Source organism: Microtus ochrogaster, chromosome 1 (assembly GCF_000317375.1).
Source record: "Microtus ochrogaster isolate Prairie Vole_2 chromosome 1, MicOch1.0, whole genome shotgun sequence".
NCBI classification, from domain to species: domain Eukaryota; kingdom Metazoa; phylum Chordata; class Mammalia; order Rodentia; family Cricetidae; genus Microtus; species Microtus ochrogaster.
In genome coordinates this window covers 6,470,634-6,489,692 of record NC_022009.1, presented here as the reverse complement: position 1 = coordinate 6,489,692, position 19,059 = coordinate 6,470,634, and positions in this window count along the sequence as shown.

Below are 19,059 nucleotides of genomic sequence, written 5' to 3'. Positions count from 1 at the left end.
CCTGTCTTCTACAAGAGTGTTAAGCATCTTAAACCACTGGCCATCTCTCCAGGCCCACAGTTGGGTCTACTTAGACATTGTGTTTTCTACTCTGTTTACCTTGGTTGGGATTTAAAATAAGGAATTATTTTCTTAAAAGTTTGTTTCTTTGTTTTTATCTGATTATAATTTATTTTGATACACTTGAAAAAGAATTTACAGTATAAAGGACTAAAAAGCACTATGAAAGTATAATAATCAAATGAAAATAGTTTGTGCCTATAAATCTTAATTATTTCTCTTATTTGTAAAAATTTTCAGATTTTTCAATTGTGTGCTATTTCCATGTACATGTGAAAATACTGATAATTCTACATTAATAATTTTGAAGTACTTTTTTCTATGTTCTATGTTCTATGATATTATTAAGTTGGAGATAATTGTTAACTTCTTTGTCTTGTTCATGATTTTATCAGAGAAATTTCTAGAGTTTTTTCATTAACCAGGACATATACTTCAGAGTTCAAAAACATCACATACTATGAAAGCCTATAAAAACACATCTTTTGGAATTCCCATAAATTAGTGTTGTAGAATATTAGTTGAAGATGTGTCACATTTGTTTATGTTGTGGAACATTTGTTTAATGGTGCAAAGATAGGTTGCATTCTTTTGTGTTGTATTTGTTAAACTCTATCAAGCTGCGTTACTTTGCTGTATAAAGCACCTATTGGTCTAATAAAGAGGTGAACAACCAATAATGAGGCAAGAGAAAGGATAGGTTGGGCTGGTAGGCAGAGAGAAATAGAAGGAGGAATCTGGAAAGAAGAAATGGAGGAGTGAGAAAAGAAGGGGCCAGTCACTCAGCTGCATAGCCATTCACGGATAAGAAGGAAATAAAAGATAGACAGAAATAGAAAAAGTTAAAAGCCCAGAGAGAAAAGGTAGATGGGATAATTTAAGTTAAGTAGATCTGGCAAGAAACTAGTCAAGCTTAAGGGTGGGCATTCGTAAGTAAGAATAAGTCTCTGTGTATTTATTTGGGAGCTGGATGGCAGGACTACCAAAGATCCAAAAGATAAATAGAAAAACAAAAAAACAGAACAGTGTCTTGCTCAGCCATTATCAGAAAAGCTTCCTTGTAACTGAAATAAAATAAAGAGTTGAAGTCGAACAATGTGCAGAGCACGAGGACCTTGTGATACTCAGTCCTGGAGGGGATGCCTCCATCAGTTCCCTCCACCCAGACTCAGAAACTGTGGAAGAAAAGCTGGAAACATTGTAAGAGCTAGAGGGTGCTGTTTCCTAATTTCCAGAGAAGTCACCACACTGACACCCCAAGGGTTTGTACCAGCTTGCACTCCCACCAGCAATGCAGAAGTGGTCCCTTTTCCCCACAACCTCTCCAGCAGAAGTTGTCACCAATGTTTTTGATCTTGGCCATTCTTACAGGTGTAAGATGGCGTCTCAGAATGTTTTGATTTGCATTTCTCTGATGACTAAGGATGTTGAACATTTCCTTAAGTGTCTTTCAACCTTCATCAAGACCAGCAATACTACTTTTGGGTATATATCCAAAGGATGCTCAATCATGCCACAAAGACATGTGTTCTACTATGTTCATATCAGTATTGTTTGTCATAGCCAGAAACTGGAAACAACCAAAATGCCCTTCGACCAAAGAATGAATAAGGAAAATGGGGTACATTTACACAGCAGAAAAACATGACATCTTGAATTTTGCAGGCAAATGGATGGAGCTAGAAAGCATCATTTTGAGTGAGGTAACCCAGATACAGAAAGACAATTATCACATGTACTCACTCATAAGTGATTTTTAAACATAAAGCAAGAAAATCTGTCCTCAAGTCACAATCCCAGAGAACCTAGACAACAATGAGAACCCCAAGAGACTTACAAAGATCTAATCTACATGGGAAGTAGAAAAAGACAAGATCTCCTGAGTAAATTTGGAGGATGGGGACCTTGGGAGAGGGTTAAAGGGGAGGGGAGAGGTAGGGAGGATAGCAGAGAAAAATGTAGAGCTCGATAATAATAATAATAATAATAATAATAATAATGATAATGATAATAATAATAATAGTAAGCCAGAGGTGGTGGAGGTCACAATGGAAACCAGGCCTTCTAAGTCCAGTAGAACTGAGACACATAAAAATATCACAGAGATGGGGTCCCAGCATTGAAAGAATGGCCACAAGTCCACTCCCCTAAACCAGAAGCTATCTCCAGTAGAAAACTTCTAGTAAATTAAAATTAATTTTCTCCAGTGGAGTTTCACTGGGTATACAAACCACTCTTAAACCCAGGCCCAATGTCCAGCAGCAGATGACCAACATAAAATGGATCAATGACATTTTTTGGAGGTTCTTTGTCTCCTATTGCTCTGTTAGACCTTTTTTCAACTCTCTAGGTCCTTTGCATATACAATATGGTTTGTCTTTTTACGGGCTTTCTGTCGTGTGATTGTGAGTCTCTGCATTTGTATGTACTTGTATGCTATGTACCTAATCTCTCTGGGAATTTTATCATGAAGGGTTTGGATTTTCAAGGGCTCTTTCTGCATCTGAGATGATCACATATTTTTGGCTTTCAGCCTGTTTACATGACAGATTACATTTATTAACTTCCATATAATCAGCCATCCCTTCATCACTGGTATGAAGCCTACTTGATCATGGCAGATGATAGTTTTGATTTGTTCTAGGATTCTGTTTGCAAGTACATTATTGAAAATTTTTTTGTTTTCGTAATGGAAATTGGTCTTTAATTCTCTTCATTGGATTTTTATGTGGTTTGGCTGTCAGAGTAACTGTGGCCTTTTACCAACAATTAGGCAATGTTCTTTCTGCTGTTATTTTGTGAAATAATGAAGGAGTAATCGGGCTAACTCTTCTTTGAAAGTCTGGTAAAATTCTGCGATAAAGCCGTATGGCCTTCGGCTTTTATTGGTTGGATGGTTTTTAGTTACTATTTCTATTTCACTAGGGGCTATATGTCTGCTAAAATTGCTTATCTGATCTTGGTTAACTTTGACAAGTTTTATATGTATATTATGCATTTGTTTTAGATTTTCCAAGTTGGTGGAGCGCAGGTTTTTAAAGTATGTTCTTATGATTATTTGGATTTCCTCAATATTTCTTCTAATTAATTTCTAATTTTGTTAATTTGCACATTTTCTCTCTAATTTTAAGTTAATGTTTATGAGAACCAACCTTTGGTTCCTTTGATTCTTTGTATCTTTTTTGTTGGTTTGTTTGTTTTTCTATTTCAGCCATGGGTTTGGTTATTTCTTGATGTCTTATTCTTTTGAGTGTTATTTCTTTATTTTGTTGTAGAACTTTCAGGTTTTCTGTTAAATTACTAGTTACTCTCTAGGATTTTTTTTCTTCAAATGTAGGCACTTGGTGCGTGCACTTGCCTCTTAGAACCACTTTTACTATCATTATGTTCCATGAATTTGAGTATGTTATGTTATATTTTCATTTTCATTCACTCCTAGAAAGTTTTAAAATTTCTTTCCTGACTTATTTTTCATTCAGTAGTGAAATGCTTAGTTTCCAATAGTTTGTAAGCTTTCTATTGTTTCTATTGTTAATAACCAGCTTTAATTCATGGTGGTCAGACAGAATGCAGGACCTTATTTAAATTTCCTTGAATCTATTTAGAATTCCTTTGTTTCCAAGTATGTGGTCAGTTTTAGAAAAAAGTTTGATGAGGAGATAAGAAGAAAGAATATTCATTTGTTTTTGAGTGAAATATTCTGTAAATAACTGAGAGGCCCATTTGGCTTATAATGTCACTTAGCTCCAGAATATCTCTGTTTATTTTTTGTATGAATGGTCTGTCTTTTGACAGGAGTGATGTTTTGAAGTCAGTAACTCTTAATGTGTGAGTCTTAGTGTGTCATTAAAAGTGTAGTAAAAGTACTATTTTTATGAGCTTGGTTGACCTTGTGTTTAGTGCATAGATGTTAAGAATTTCAATGTTCTCTTGGTGGGTTTTTGTTTTGATTCATACATAGTGTTCTTCCTCTATCTCTTCACATTAATTTTTGTTTGAAGTATATTTTGTCTGATATTAAAATGGCTACACTTGTTTGTTTCTTAGTTTTTGGTTTTTTTTTTTGCTTGGAATGTCTTTCTTTTCATTTTTTTGTACATAAAGTGATATCTATCCTTGATTTAAGATGTGTTTCTTGGATTCACTAGAAAGATGGATCCTTTTTGGAATCCATTCCTTTAATATGTTTCTTTTTACAGAGGAATTAATATCACTGATATTGAGAGTTCTCAATGGACAATGTTTATTGATAGGAATATATTTTGTTGTTGGGTTGCGCCCCCATCTTTTGATTTGCTGGTCTGGGATTATTTATTTCTAGTGTTTTCTAGTGTGTCATTAACCTCTTCAGGTTGAACTATTTTTTCTAGAGTTGTAGTTCTTAACCTTCCTATTTCTGTGACCCTTTAATGTAATTTTTCATGTTGTGATGACCCCCCAATCATAAAATTATTTTCACTGCTACTTCATAATTGTATTTTTGTTACCATTATGAATTGTAATGTAAATCTCTGTATTTTTTCCAATGGTCTTAGTGGATCCCCGTTGAAAGTGTCATTCAAACCCCAAAGAAGTCGAAATCCACTACCTTCTGTAGTGCTGGATTTGTAGACATATACTGCTTACATTTGCTTTTTTAATCATATACTGTTTGTCTTTCCTTTTCTATCTATTGTTATTGAACCTATCTTAGTCTGTGCTGGTATTTGTGGTATCTTATAGTTTGTAGACCATCTGTCTGGGCTTTCTTGGTTGTTAAGAGTCTCCATTGAAAAGTCAGGTGTTACACACACACACACACACACACACACACACACACACACACGGGGTGGGGGCTGGGAGTGACAAAATATCTTGAGTTCCTGTCTCTGGCAGGGCTACATGGCTTCTCCTTGACTCTGCCTCCTTTCTCCCATCATTCAGTTTTGTTTTCCCCACCTACCTAAGTTCTGCCCTATCAACAGGCCAAGGCAGTTTCTTTATTCACCAGTGGTATTCACAGCATACAGAGGGAATCCCACATCACATACACAAACATACGCATACACACACAATGCAGATTCTTGTGCCCATAGGTAAATAATGAGTGAGACTGTTCAGATTGTTATACTATAATGAATTTTGTGGACAGATGTGTTAAAGACTTTCAGTGTTTTCTTTGCAAGTGCTTTCAGACTGCTCTTGTGGCCAAATCATTTGCATGATTTTCAGATAAAATTCCAGCACAAATTTATATTTACTAGTATCATAGTTTAACTGAACAGTGCTAAGCTTACAGGATTGAACTTTTATATGTATTTTTAGTTTAAAACTATAACATAATTACATTATTTTTCTTCCTTTTCCTCCCTCCAAACACTCCCATATACCACTCCTCACTCTCCTTCAAATTTATGACCTCACCTGTATGATTTATGTGTGTGGTTAGGGAAGGGCTGGTAGTGGTGATGCTCATAATGGCATCTGATAATCAAACTGAAAAGGTGCTAGGAATTAAACCTCAGTCCTCTGCAGGAGCACTCTCTACTCTAAAACACTAAAACATGTCTCCAGACCCTCTGCTGTCTTTTCTGTTGCTCATAACTTCAGCTCCCTGTTTGATTTCTTCAGGCCAATCTGTGATTCCAGGATTTTCAAGACTGAAAAATGGTCGAGATTTTCAAGACTGAAAAGAACATGATCACTAATTAATCGTTTCCTTCATATTCTCTTGCCTCTCCTAAAAGCCCTTGTGTTTGCTCCACTATATTTGAGAATGGAAAACTGGGTTAGAGTAGATTTGAAAAACTCTTTGAGATAATGGTACAATTAGCAATTCTTTGTTGAAAACACTGACTACTCATGATTTTGTCTTTATGGCAGACCTAGGCATTCTCATTGAATTGTGGGTTATCTTCTTCAGAGTGCTTCATCACAGCTCCCCATGTCATATTTGTAGCATGAGAAACCTGAAGAACATAACCTGTTGAAGTTTTCACCTGTGCTAGTTACCCCACCCTTCTCCTTCACCATACACTTGCAACACTCTGTTGTCCTTTTAATCTCTCCGAGAAGTCCTTAAAGTTTCATATGTTTATCCAGGTCACATTCTTTGTTACTCTTGTCTCCATGATTCTCTCATACATATCTGTCTCCATAATCAATATTTGGTTGTTCGCAAAGAGAGCAGCTATCTGCCAGGAGAGGAAGATCCAAAATTATGCATCTGTGAAACATCCTTTAATTTAGTCAATCCCTTGTCAGTCTCCACTTGCAGTAGCACTCATCTGTTTGAGTGACTCTCTTAAAGCCCCTTAATTTGGTTTAATGTGGAGGTGAGCAGCTACTTCTCTCTCCTGTGCTAGGAGACAAGAAAGTACAAGCTTTCATGCTTCCAGCCTATAACTTCCCACTTTGACGACCGCTTTGAAACTGTCTCCTTATATAATTCGAAGGTAGAAAACCTTAGTAAGCTTTAATGGAGCCACTAAACCATTTTGCGTTGTTTGGAAGCCAATAAGCATTCAGTTTGATAGAGCCTTTCTCCAAAATATCAAATTTTTAGTTAACAACAAAAGAGAAAGCATAGATAATCCATTGCAGTCACATCTGTAGATAGGTATAAAGAGCAAAGATACTTCAAGCCATAAAGGCTGAAAAAGTTGCAGTCCCTGAAAGCCACATAAAATCACCACCTCTGAGATTGCCTGAAATTAATGTCTTTTTCAGTCAGCTTTCTCTTATGTCATTCTTCTGGAGTTAGTTAGCTTCTTATTCCATTTCAAACAAAGGGGAACTTAAGAGATTTTTGAGTGGAGCTGAATCCTGTATTCCAGACTTGGCTAGTATTCACATCATTCTTTTCCTCAGGGTCCAAAGGAGCTCTAAAATTTGTTGCATTAACTAAATGATCATCACATGTACTTTTAAAAAGAATTAGTTGTTATAATTTAGTATATTGGAATTCTAATTGTCAAGAAGAAAAGCTGAAGAAGCGCTATGGTATTTCATTACATTAATGCCATTGTTTTGAGGATTTAGGTGCAGTTTTGAATGTTCATGATGCTTAGTGATGTGTTCATTTGAAGCATTCTTATGGACTGAGAAAATGTTAAGATAATACTGTGTGTTATTAAGTCTTCTAGTGGTGTCCCTGAAAGAAGTGATTGCTATAAAAAGAATTAAAAATTCTCAACAAAACTTTAGTTAATGAAATCATCAGAAATGTATTATATTTCATTTTATTTTGTGCCAGCAAATAAGAAATTAAACAATCATGTGGTTGAAATAAAATAGTAGATATTTGATGCTCTTTCACGGAGATCTCCATTCACGATGGCCAGGAAGAGGGGTTTATCTTGGGACTCACATGGAGTGGTTAGCAACTCCAACAACAAGATGAGCAAGGTTGTTTCTTAAAAGAGTAAGAGTAAATGTCTCAAGTCTCACAAAAAAATAGATAAAGCATTTTGTTGTTCATTAATTATGAGTAAGGAACTAAATTGTTGACATCAAAATCATAAATCTAGTTCTAAGAGAAGAGGCAACACCAATTCTTCCAAAGTCTTCTGAAGAATATAAAAGTACCCTGACAAAATGGCTCTCTTAACAAAGAATATTGAATGAAACCAAGGAGAGCAGATGTCGTAAAAATTTTGGTGTTAACAGATTTTGATAGATCAATGCCACAGCAGTAATATTCAATAGTTTTGATGTTTTTTAGTAAAATTTCAGACTTTTAGGATAAAATAAGAGTGCAGTAAATGAAATGACATAAGTCAAATGAATTAATTTAATCAGTTACACAATACAAAGCAGAATAAGCAGAATTCCAATGTCATCTGCTTTATTAAAGAAAGATGAAGAATTGTGATTTTAGTGACATGCATCAAATAAAGTTTACCTTTTGAGTAATATTTAAATTATAGTTCATTGTTCTCATCCACATTCTTCTTGTTATTAATCGTTATCAGTATTCTGGGGATTAGTGCTAGGGATCATGATAGGCAAGTGTTCTTACTCTCATCTTGATAGGCTCCTGCCTTGTCCCTTATGTGGAGTATATAGCAATACACGGTGCCTCAGCTAGCCGGTTAATGGTATCAGTAGACCTTCCCAGGGTGGTTTTCATTGCCTCTTTATTTCCCCACTTGGATACTACTAGACAGTTTGCTGGGTTTATTAGCACATTGTTCTACCATCTTCTGACTACAGTGGATATAGTATAGTCCTTAAAGAGTACTTTGGATTTTGTGAATGGCGTGACATCTGCCCACATTATTATTCTAGAAAAGACTTCCTTGCTCCTCTGTCTGGTTTCCTAGCAAGCCACATTCTCATCACCTAAATATCTCTCTCTCTCTCTCTCTCTCTCTCTCTCTCTCTGTGTGTGTGTGTGTGTTTTAAGACAGGGTTTCTCTGTGTAAATAGCCCTAGCTGTCCTGAAATTAGCTTTTGTAGACCAGGCTGCCCTTGATCTCACAGAGATCTGCCTGCCTCTGCCTCCCAAGTACTGGGATTAAAAGTGTGTACCACAATGGTCTGGTAAGATTTTGTTTTAATTATAAATGTGTGTGCCTTTCCCCATTTACTGAGTAAGAAATTCAGAGCCTTGAAAATCACCTGGACCTGATTTAGAAGTCTTTTTCATGAGGACTAGTTTGTGTAGTTTTGTAAGATGCTGTGCATGTTTTCAGTGGAGAAAAGCAATAAACATTTCTACCCACCTGTGAAATGTACAAATTAAAACAATGACTTATGTTGTTTTTCTCAGTGATGTAATAGTGACACCTTTGCCTTGTTGGCACTTTGGCACTTTCCTCTTGAGGCAGCTTTCTAATCAGACCTAAAGCTCAGTCAATAGGAAAGAGTTCATGTCCAGTACTGATACCTGTTAAATAACCCTGGCCACGTAGGTCATCGACCCTAGAGAAGAACCTACTGCGGTCATTTTCATAAACCATTACAACTTCTGTATATGTGCTCCCCCGCCAACAGATAAGTGGGTAGTTCTCACTCCTGAGGAAAGAAGTTAGACTTTTTTCAAAAAGTGGAGACTATTACAGAGATCTACAACTGGGCAAGTTGCAGAAAATAATTGGCATGCAGAACCTATCCCTGAACAATACATCTACACTGCAATCCCTATACTTAAGGCTGGGGGAACATTGCAGAAGAGGGGATAGAGAGATTGTAAGAGCCACAAATACCAGGATGTCTAAATACATGTAATATATATATATATATATATATATATATATATATATATATATATATATCATATATGTGTATTGTTAGAGAGTTAAAAAAGGTGGAGGGTGGAGGGAGGGGATATAAATGATGTAAATAGTCTCCATGTAGATATTTCTAAAAAACAATTCATTCCCAATTCATTTATTTTCTTGCTTGTTACAGAGACCAGGTCCAAGTGAGCTTGCCTAAGAGGCAACTTTCAGATATGTTGATGGTAGCATGAACCTTCACTTACCCTCTACAAAAATAGAGAAAATTAATTTTCTAATGTTTCATCAACTCATGTAATTTTTAGATATTAACTTTAATTATTTAAATTCATTAGTATTATAATGTTTAAATGAGGGACGCTAAACTTAAAGACTTCTTAACCTTTTAGGATAATTTTATTTTTTAGACTGTTTATAATAATTTTATTTCTGTGTATGCGTGTATGTCTGTGTGAGTATAGGCGCTGCATCCCATGGAACTGGAATTACAGATGGTTGTGAGCCGCCAATCGGGTTTTAGGGATTGAATCAAAGTCTTCTGGAAAAACAGCAAGTGCTTTTAACCCCTTATTAACCTTTAGTCATCTCTCCAGCTCCCCTCCCATTTTTCCTTTTTAAAAGAAAGTTTTCATAAGAAATCTGAGTGAATTTCTCTATTGTAACACATGATACTGACTTTTCAATTTGAAATTCAAATATAGGTTGAAAGGGAATGTTGGACATTTGCTGTTTTGCTTTATTTTATCTTGTATTATAGTGTGGGAAACCCCGGAAGTGTTAAGGTCCAGTTCTCCTCTGGAAGAGCTACTGGCTATTAATGGATGCTGGAGGATGCAGCATCATTTCCTGCAGTGGCTTAGGCAATGGGAAACTAGTTGTGAAGAAGTAGGTGTAGAGATAAATGAAGGGAAAATGACAGGGTAGTGGATTGTGAAAGTAATAAGAATACATTATATGTACATGTGAAACTATGCATGCGCATATGTATTTACATGCCAAAAATAATGAAAAATGTTTACTGCATCATAGAGAATGTAGTGTGCTCAGGTTTACTCAACTGAACAGTTAAAACAAAAAAATGATTGTTACTTCATGGCTCTGGAATCAGAAGTGTCCCAGAACAGTTGCATTCTAACAAGCTCAGGAGAATATGAGGAATATAAAGGGTTATATTTAGATAAATACAAACAAGAGGAACATCTGCTTGTCTACACACATCTCATTAGGTAGCATAGCTCTACATAGGATGCTTCTCAGAATCTGGCAGGGTAGGCAAAATGTGGAAGGGAGATTTCTCAACCTATAAATTTCCAGAAGCAATTTATATTTTGTATTTAACTCAATCTCCAGAAAAACCGTCTGAAGAATTTTTATTTTTAGAAGAAAAAGAAGCAGAAGCTCCCAAAATTATTTATTAATCCAATGAATGAATTCATAAACTTGAATTCAGATCCAGAATTATCCAATTCCTTTTTCTATTTCTGTACTTTCCACAATGCAAAAGAGCTTGACTTCCTCTGTCAGAGTGAGTATGGTTAGTTGATAATCTGTCCTTCCAAGTCTATCTTAACTGTAGTACTTATGCCTAAATTCAATCCCAACTCAAAACACACGCACACACACACACACACACACACACACACACACACACACACACTAAACGAAAAGTCCCTTAAAATCTTTGTAGTTATAGATATGTCCATTGTGGCTACAGCCATGAGGTAAGATCAAAATATGTCTCACATTGTTGAGATATATCATTAAGAGTCTTGAGGACTGTTATAATTAGAACCATGATTTTTTTCATTTTATTACTTTAGAACTACCTTTTAAGAAAATAGATAGCTAATTGTCATGTCTTTACACCATGCTGCCTACACTGTGATAACTTTCCAACATAGTAAATACAATTAAAGATAAAGGTATTGCTTCTTGAACATTGCTAATAGAATCTTTCCTTGCTACGATGTTATATAAATTTTATGACACATATTAGAAGCATGAAACCACATCTGGTTAAATTAGATAAACGTGTTCTAGGGACCAAAGACACCCACATGCTTTTCTAAAGGCAATGCTGTAAAGAAATGCTTCTTCCCCAATCACACATGCTTTCTGTCATGACCCCCATTACTTTTCTCGTGTTTTCAGTCAGAACCCTTCCTATTACCTTTCACAGTGAGATAAACCTGCACACTATGGAAAGTATTTTGAAAGCTTTTACTTGTTATGTGGGTATTTGTAAATGTTTTGGTTTGCTCTTACTCAATTTGAATGGTCAAGAAAGACCTAGCAGACTGGAGAGATGGCTCAGGGATTAAGAGTACTGACTGCTCATTCAGAGGACCTGGGTTCAGTTCTCATGACCCACATGGCAGCTCAAAACTGTCTGTAATTCCAGTTCTATGGGGTCCAATACCCACTTCAAAACATCAGTGCACATAACTTAAAAGTTAAAAAAAGAAAGACCTAGCACCATGCAAAGTATATGTGTGTATGTATCTTGATAGAAATTATGTTTACCCATCAAACTATTCTAACCTTATTGTAACTTTTATTTTGACACAGAGTTTACTTGTGGTCCAGGCTAGCCTTGTCATAGGTTTGTGGTCCAGGCTGACCTTAGGCTTACAAGCTTCCTGCCTCCACTTCCCATGTGAGGCTGTCAACAAATGTATACCAGGACTCCTACTTGTGATATTTACTTTGGAAAATGATAAAGTAATACAACTTTTAAGAAATACTAAGTATGGGGCTGAAGAGATGGCTCAGAGGTTAAGAGCATTGCCTACTCTTCCAAAGGTCCTGAGTTCAATTCCCAGCAACCACATGGTGGCTCACAATCATCTGTAATGGGGTCTGGTGCTCTCTTCTGGCCTGCTGGTATACACACAGACAGAATATTGTATATGTAATAAATAAATAAATATTAAAAAAAAGAAATACTGAGTATGGATTTTTTTGCATGTATTGGAAAAGTGTTTGGATATCAGTATCAGTTTATTGTACATTTTAACTAATATGTATACAAGTATAATAAATAAAATCACCCATTTGCAAGTTACTCGGAAATGTAAACTGTAAACCATGTCAAATACCATTTAACTTAGACAGAAGTTGTAACTATAGTATCATTTCTTGTAATAGTTGATAGGATATTATTTAACAAGTTACTGTTTTGGGAAGTTGACTTGGATTGGTTTTTAAGTTATTAATAACTGTTCATTAATATTGTCCAATAAATCATAATTTTGAAGTCTAAGCTGCATGCTTAGGTCACTATTATCACATTAAACACAACAATTTTTTTGTTACCTGAAAGCTTATTGATGTTTATATAAAATTAGCTTTAAAGTATAATTTTATAAATTATATTTCTGAAATTTATAAACACAGTGCTATTGGAATTGTGACAACGTGTTTAGCATAAAGAAATAAAACTGTCTAGAATCAGATTATAGAAAATCAACGATGACTTGTTCCATAAGCATAAAATTAATTATTCTTGGATACAGAACTAAAGTTGCAATAACTCCTTTTGTGTATTTGAGTAATACTTCCTGCTGTGGGAGTATTGTATTTAAATTAAACTTAAATAATTTGATAATTAAACGTTAACAAATCAAAGGATGAGCTCTTTCATTTATTATTAAACATTTATCCTTAAGGTTATTTCTTATTTCTCCACATAGCAAAGCTTCTGGGAATCAGACTATGTACAGCAATTACTGTGATTTAATTGAAGATAAGAAAGTTTCAGAATAATCATGAAGTATCATATCTGTCTAAGACTTTCAAATGAATATGTAAACATGGCTTGCTCTGAAATTTTCTTACTCAATTAACAATATTTGTTTAAACTGTGCCAGTAAACATGGGTCATTTCATTAGGTACTATCATTCTATAATCTGATATTCTATGTTTACTTGTAGCTTCCCTCATTGCAAGTTACTAAGATTTCTTTTTAAAATATTTAAAATATAGAAGTATGCCAATTTCATCTACCTAACTCTGTATGCAGGTATTAAAGTCAGATATGTTCATAGGAATGACAATGTGAAATCACCACCATTGAGCACATTTAAATTCCATTTTATTTTGTTTTTGAGACAAGGTCTTCCTTTGCAGTGCAGGCTTCCTTTGGTTTTTGGTGGGTAAATTTCATGAAGGTTGAGTCTATCATCAGAACTCATTGTGGTATTGTCTACAGCCTTTTGGAGCAAGTTTGCCACGTCTCAAATCCTTTATCTAATCCTACTTCCAGCATTCTCTCATAAGACTTCCTCTGGAAGCAAGCCATGTGCAAAGCACTGGTGTCAGAATCATCTTCCTATGAAAACTCTGGGCATAGGAAGGTGGCAGCTTTTTCTCTTGGTAGAAATTTGTTGGTGCTTAAGACAGACAGGGTATTGTACAGCGATAAATCCCGTATTTGGGAGACTGAATTCCTAGTGCATAACCCCAAATTTCCACTGTAAAGTAGGAATATATAGTGCAGAATTCATTTCAGCTTATACTCACATAGCACTTTTCTGTATTTGTTAATGAAGTTAGGAATTTTTACAGCATTTTTGGGTAGACATATGATCATAGTTTTTTGGCTATAGATACATGTTGAGGAGATGATTCATTTTGCATGTATCTATATGTTCCTATCATGAAGAATACATCTTACCACACTGCTGTTCACTCCTCTTTTGATTCTGGGATCTCTGAGAAAAGAGACTTTATGATTGAAACCTTAACACTTCTAATCTTTCAGTATATATCTTTATCACTTTCATATATATATATACATATATACATATATACACAAACATAGTATGTATTGATGTTTGATTTATATGGCATAGCTTTTCAGTTGAGATACCAAGCATCTTCACTGTGATTCCCCTCCTATATTTGTCACAAACTGCAAAATTTTATTTTCTCAGTGGTACCTCTAAGATCATAAGTTCTTAAATTGTGCATGGCTCAATTCACAAGAGGAATTAATTGTTCACAGTCTAGAACTCCCAAAGAATATCCATTGCATCCCCATCTGGCATTAGTAATATTTAACTCAGTCACTGAAAAGATTTTAAAGAGTTCTTAAATTCAGAACGTGTATTTCCAGAACAAAGAGACTGGTAAGACACTGCAAGCACCTTAACAATAGAAGTATAGATACAAAAATATATCTTTTAGTTTGGAAGCTATGTTTCAGTATGCTCTACCCTGTTGGATTTCTGAAACCTTCAGCGATATTCCCTGTTTCCTATCTCCTATCACCTAGCATCTTATCATAGACCCAAAGCACTTGCCAACTCCCGCTCACCTGGTTTGATTGCTAGCATGGCCTGGATAGAGTGTACTATGTGATGAGTTTGCAGTTAATGATTCATAGGCATTTGGAAAACAGAAGTTAACAGAGGAACAGACTGTTTTCTATCCCATGGATGCATAAACTGATTCTGATCTGTTTATCTTTTCTGTTGTGAATGAGCAACACATTTGCCAGAAGAACAACCAAATTCCTCTGTCTTACCAGGATTAGGTTTTGGTCTAGACTATATTATATGATATAACAACTAGAGGTAGGAGTCAATACTTGTGGATTTTATATATCATTGTGTCCCCATGAGAAATTTTTGGTGTAACATGTCATGACTGGGGTTAGAAGTGGGAAGTTGCCTTATAAGTAGTTATATTTTTTCCTACTATGATAGCTCATAACACTGGTCAAATAGGGATGTTCTCAAAGACATCAACGTGCCCTGTTTTGAAAGCTAGAGACACCCCCACTTTACAGAAGTTTATGGGCTCAGAAGATCCACTGTGAAGGTAGATCTGAGTCATGGTTTTGTTGAGTAGTAGTTCTCTTGTCACTTTGTTTGAAAAAGGTATGGGAGAAGGAACAGGTAGACACACTAGGATGCTGGTGTGTCTGTCACTCAGATGTGATCCACCTGTTCTTAAACTATGCAAATAAAATCCTTCCCCTAGTTTGCTCTTAATTTACTAAGCTGCTGTAGGTCCTTGAAGTAATGATGGCTGTCTGATCTTAGAGTGTCAATTCTCCCTTGAAGTAGTTTGCGCCTCAGCTATTGGTAGTCAGTTCTGGAAAGACTTGGTAGATAAAGGACTGTGACTGTTTATTGAAGTGGCTGCCCTCAGCCTCCTTAATGTCTTTTGAATTTTATAGATTGAGAAATGTTGTTTGATTGTCATTTATCTTGCCTTTAGAAGTACTGCAATTCATAAATCATAAAAATGATTTATATATTAGGTTTCAGATTTTTCACTTTAAAAATTTGCATAACTTTTGAAATGTTTAGAGAACCCTTAATATTTTGTGTCTCAGGTGACCATTACATTTCTCAAAAATTATGCAAATTCCATGACATGCATATTAAATGCATGGAACAAACTGAAAGAATAAAAGAGTATATAACACTTAAAAAGTTTTGTGGTGAAAGTGTTACAGCTTAATTTAACCATTTTACATTTATCTCTTTCTTTGGAGCTACATTTCTAAATTTTGGGCTTTCTTTAAGCATTCTAGTGAGTAGTATTACATCTGTGGTCCTTTTTCCATTTCCTTTTTCCCTGTAGTTTTTAGAATTTATTTTTGTAAAACACTATCTTCTCATTTTACATGCCAAATTCATTCCCACTACCACCTTTCTCTTGCTCCCTCCACCTTCCCCCTTCCCTCCCTATTTCTTATTAGTAAGAATTAAACAAAGTTCTGAATTTGGAGGTATATGTCTCCAAACTGTAATCTATGTTTGTATTAAAATTTTAAAGCTATTTTTCCCTGATTTTCTGCACAATATGGATATCATGTGATTGTCTCATCTCGCTCTTCTGTTCCCTCCTATCATCGTGGATAGAATTACAAGATCATAGTCTCTCTCATGATCAGAGGAAAATCCTTCCAGTTTTTTCCTCAAAGCAGTACGTTTCTAGCATTCTACAATACAGACTAAGGGTGTTTAATGTGCCTAGAAGTTATCCTTCATTATGAGTGAATTTTCTCCCTTTAAGCTTTGATCTTTCATCAATTTTTAAAGCTAAGTTTCATCAAACCATTTTAAAGTATGGAGCCATTTCTACTCAATTACTTTAATCTGCTAACATGCTGGGATAAATGAATATCTTTTTAAACATAAATCATCTTTTTATTTACAGATCAAGATGAGATTGGTCATGGTCATAGTTTTAAATAGTTGAGGACTGTAGATCTTTACATATTTGAAAGCAAAACTAACTTATATTGATATGTTAAAAATTATCATTGCTGCTGCAGAAATAGGCCAGTCTTCTATCATTGTCTTAGGGCTGTCAGCCAGAAAACCATACTGCATAGCATTGCTCTTCACTGTAGAAGGTGGGGCCACTGACAATTGCCTTTCCACAATCCCAATTTCTGGCACCTTAAAATTCTTACAGGGTTTGGTTCAGGTTCTTGCTTCTCCACAGATTTTTGTTGTCTGCCAACCTAGGCTCTACAGCTGCCTGTTTGTAGACCCAACCTTGTGATTTTTCCTTGGTTTCCAGCTGAGAGTAACTTAGTCTCCTATGATAGGTCCCCTTTCAAGATGACATCTGATCATGAGACTCTAAGATATGACATACAATTTAATGGATTATTCTCTAAAGTTAATTTGTCATAAAAAAGCAGTCACTTTCAAACCAAATTCCTGTATTTACTTCAAATCTTATAGGAACCTGTAGGAACTATGGTTCCTACAGAATTGGCTGTGGTCTGTTTTTTTTACAGGGCTCTCAGTGTTCTCTGGATACCTTGTTTATATATAGTCAGTTCTGTTTCTCTCTTGAGTGGGGATGTTTGAGGACTGTGTCCTACTTTTCTCTGCTTTGCCCTCTTCCTGTACTTTTAGCTTTCTTTTGACCTTTCTCTTGCTTGCTGTTTCCGTTCTCTTTCTCTCTTGGAAGTATAGAGTCTCGTTTGTTGCTTTGATTTGTCTCATTTACTTACTGAGTTGAACATAAGAAACTTTTTTAGTCTGCCATTTTCTTAGTTAGGGTTTCTGTGGCTGTGAAGAAACACCATGACTACAGCAACTCTTTATAAAGGAAACCATTTAATTGAGTGGCTTACAGTTTAGAAGTTCAGTTCATTATAATCATAGTGGGACATGGTGGTATAAAAGCAGACATAGTGCTGTAGAAGGAATAGAGAATTCTTCATCTTTTATCCTCAAACAACAGGAAGTAGACGGGGTATGACTTGAGAATATATGAGACCTCAAAGCCCATCCCACAGTGACATACTTCCTCTAACAAAGCCATACCTCCTAATAGTGCCACTCACTATAAACTGATTGGGGGCAATTACAATCAAACTACTACAGCTATCTACCAGTGCTGACATTTGTGCAAAAACTAAGTTCCAAATCACTAATCTTTTGAATATTCACAGGTGTGCTTCAAGAATAGGTTGAATCCCTATTGTGTGTGAGAATAACACCATAAGAGAAGTTAGGTGGCTTCTACAGTAGACTCTGCTGGATAAAGCCAGACACTCAGTTTTCATAGGCTCATTTCTTAGGTAAATGACTAGGTTAATTTTGAAAATAAATTCAGTCTAAATCTACAAATGATATATTTCTAACTTTAAATGTCACTTTAAAATGCATGTAATTTGAAATTTAATATGAGAAGGGATTTTGTGTTAACAGAGAAATATGTTGAAAAATAATATCTGAACATATAGACCATTGTATAAAGAAACATTGCTTATATTTTAGAGAAACATGAAAAACAATTTGACTCACAGTTACTTTGATATATTTAACTAAAAGTAACATTGTAGAGTACAGAAAAAGATTATTTTTCATTATGGGGTAGGTTGTCACTATCTTAATATTTATAATGTCATGAACTTCCTAAAACAAATGGTGGTAATTTGGGAGTTTTCTTTTTTCTTTTTTCTATTTATTTAACTACACTGTTAACTACACTGACTTACAGTAAATTAGTCCTAATAATACCACAATATATCAAATCAAGGAAATTATCAGGCGATTACTTTTTCAGTATCTGTTATTACTATTTTCATTGTTTTGTTTGTTCTTGTGGGTTAAAGTCTATTTATTTTAATATATAAAGTATTAAAATGCTTATAAAATAGTAGCTTTCAATAGAATTATTCCAACATGGGAATTTGTATTCCTTTTATTGTAAAAAATAATGTTGCATTAAGAAGAAATTTGCATGTTTTGGTCTTTAAATACACCCAAGAGCTAATATAAAATCAATTCAATATATAATTCATAATACGTAAGAAACCATGAGGATGAGAAAGCACAATTTTTGTTCTATCCTGGAGAAATTTATTAACCTATCCTGCAAAGTATTTATTCTTGCATAAGTATACAACAGTACATACGCATACATATACATTTCTGCAATATTTTAACATTTATTTCTAGTATGACAGACATTAAAAGGCTGTTTTAAGAAAAATTTTACTGGGAAACAGATATGTTAACATTCTATTTTCTATACATGTTTGTAATTTTCATGTATTTTTGATTAAGACCCAGCAATACCACTCTTGGGAAAATACCCAAGAGAGGCCCTATCATAAAACTACTCAGCAGTAAAAAACAATGACTTCTCAAATTTTGCATGCAAATGGATGGAACTAGAAAATACTATCCTGAGTGAGGTGACCCAGACCCAAAAAGATGAACATGGGATGTACTCACTCATAATTGGTTTCTAGCCACAAATAAAGAACCTTCATCTGGCGATGGACCCACACTG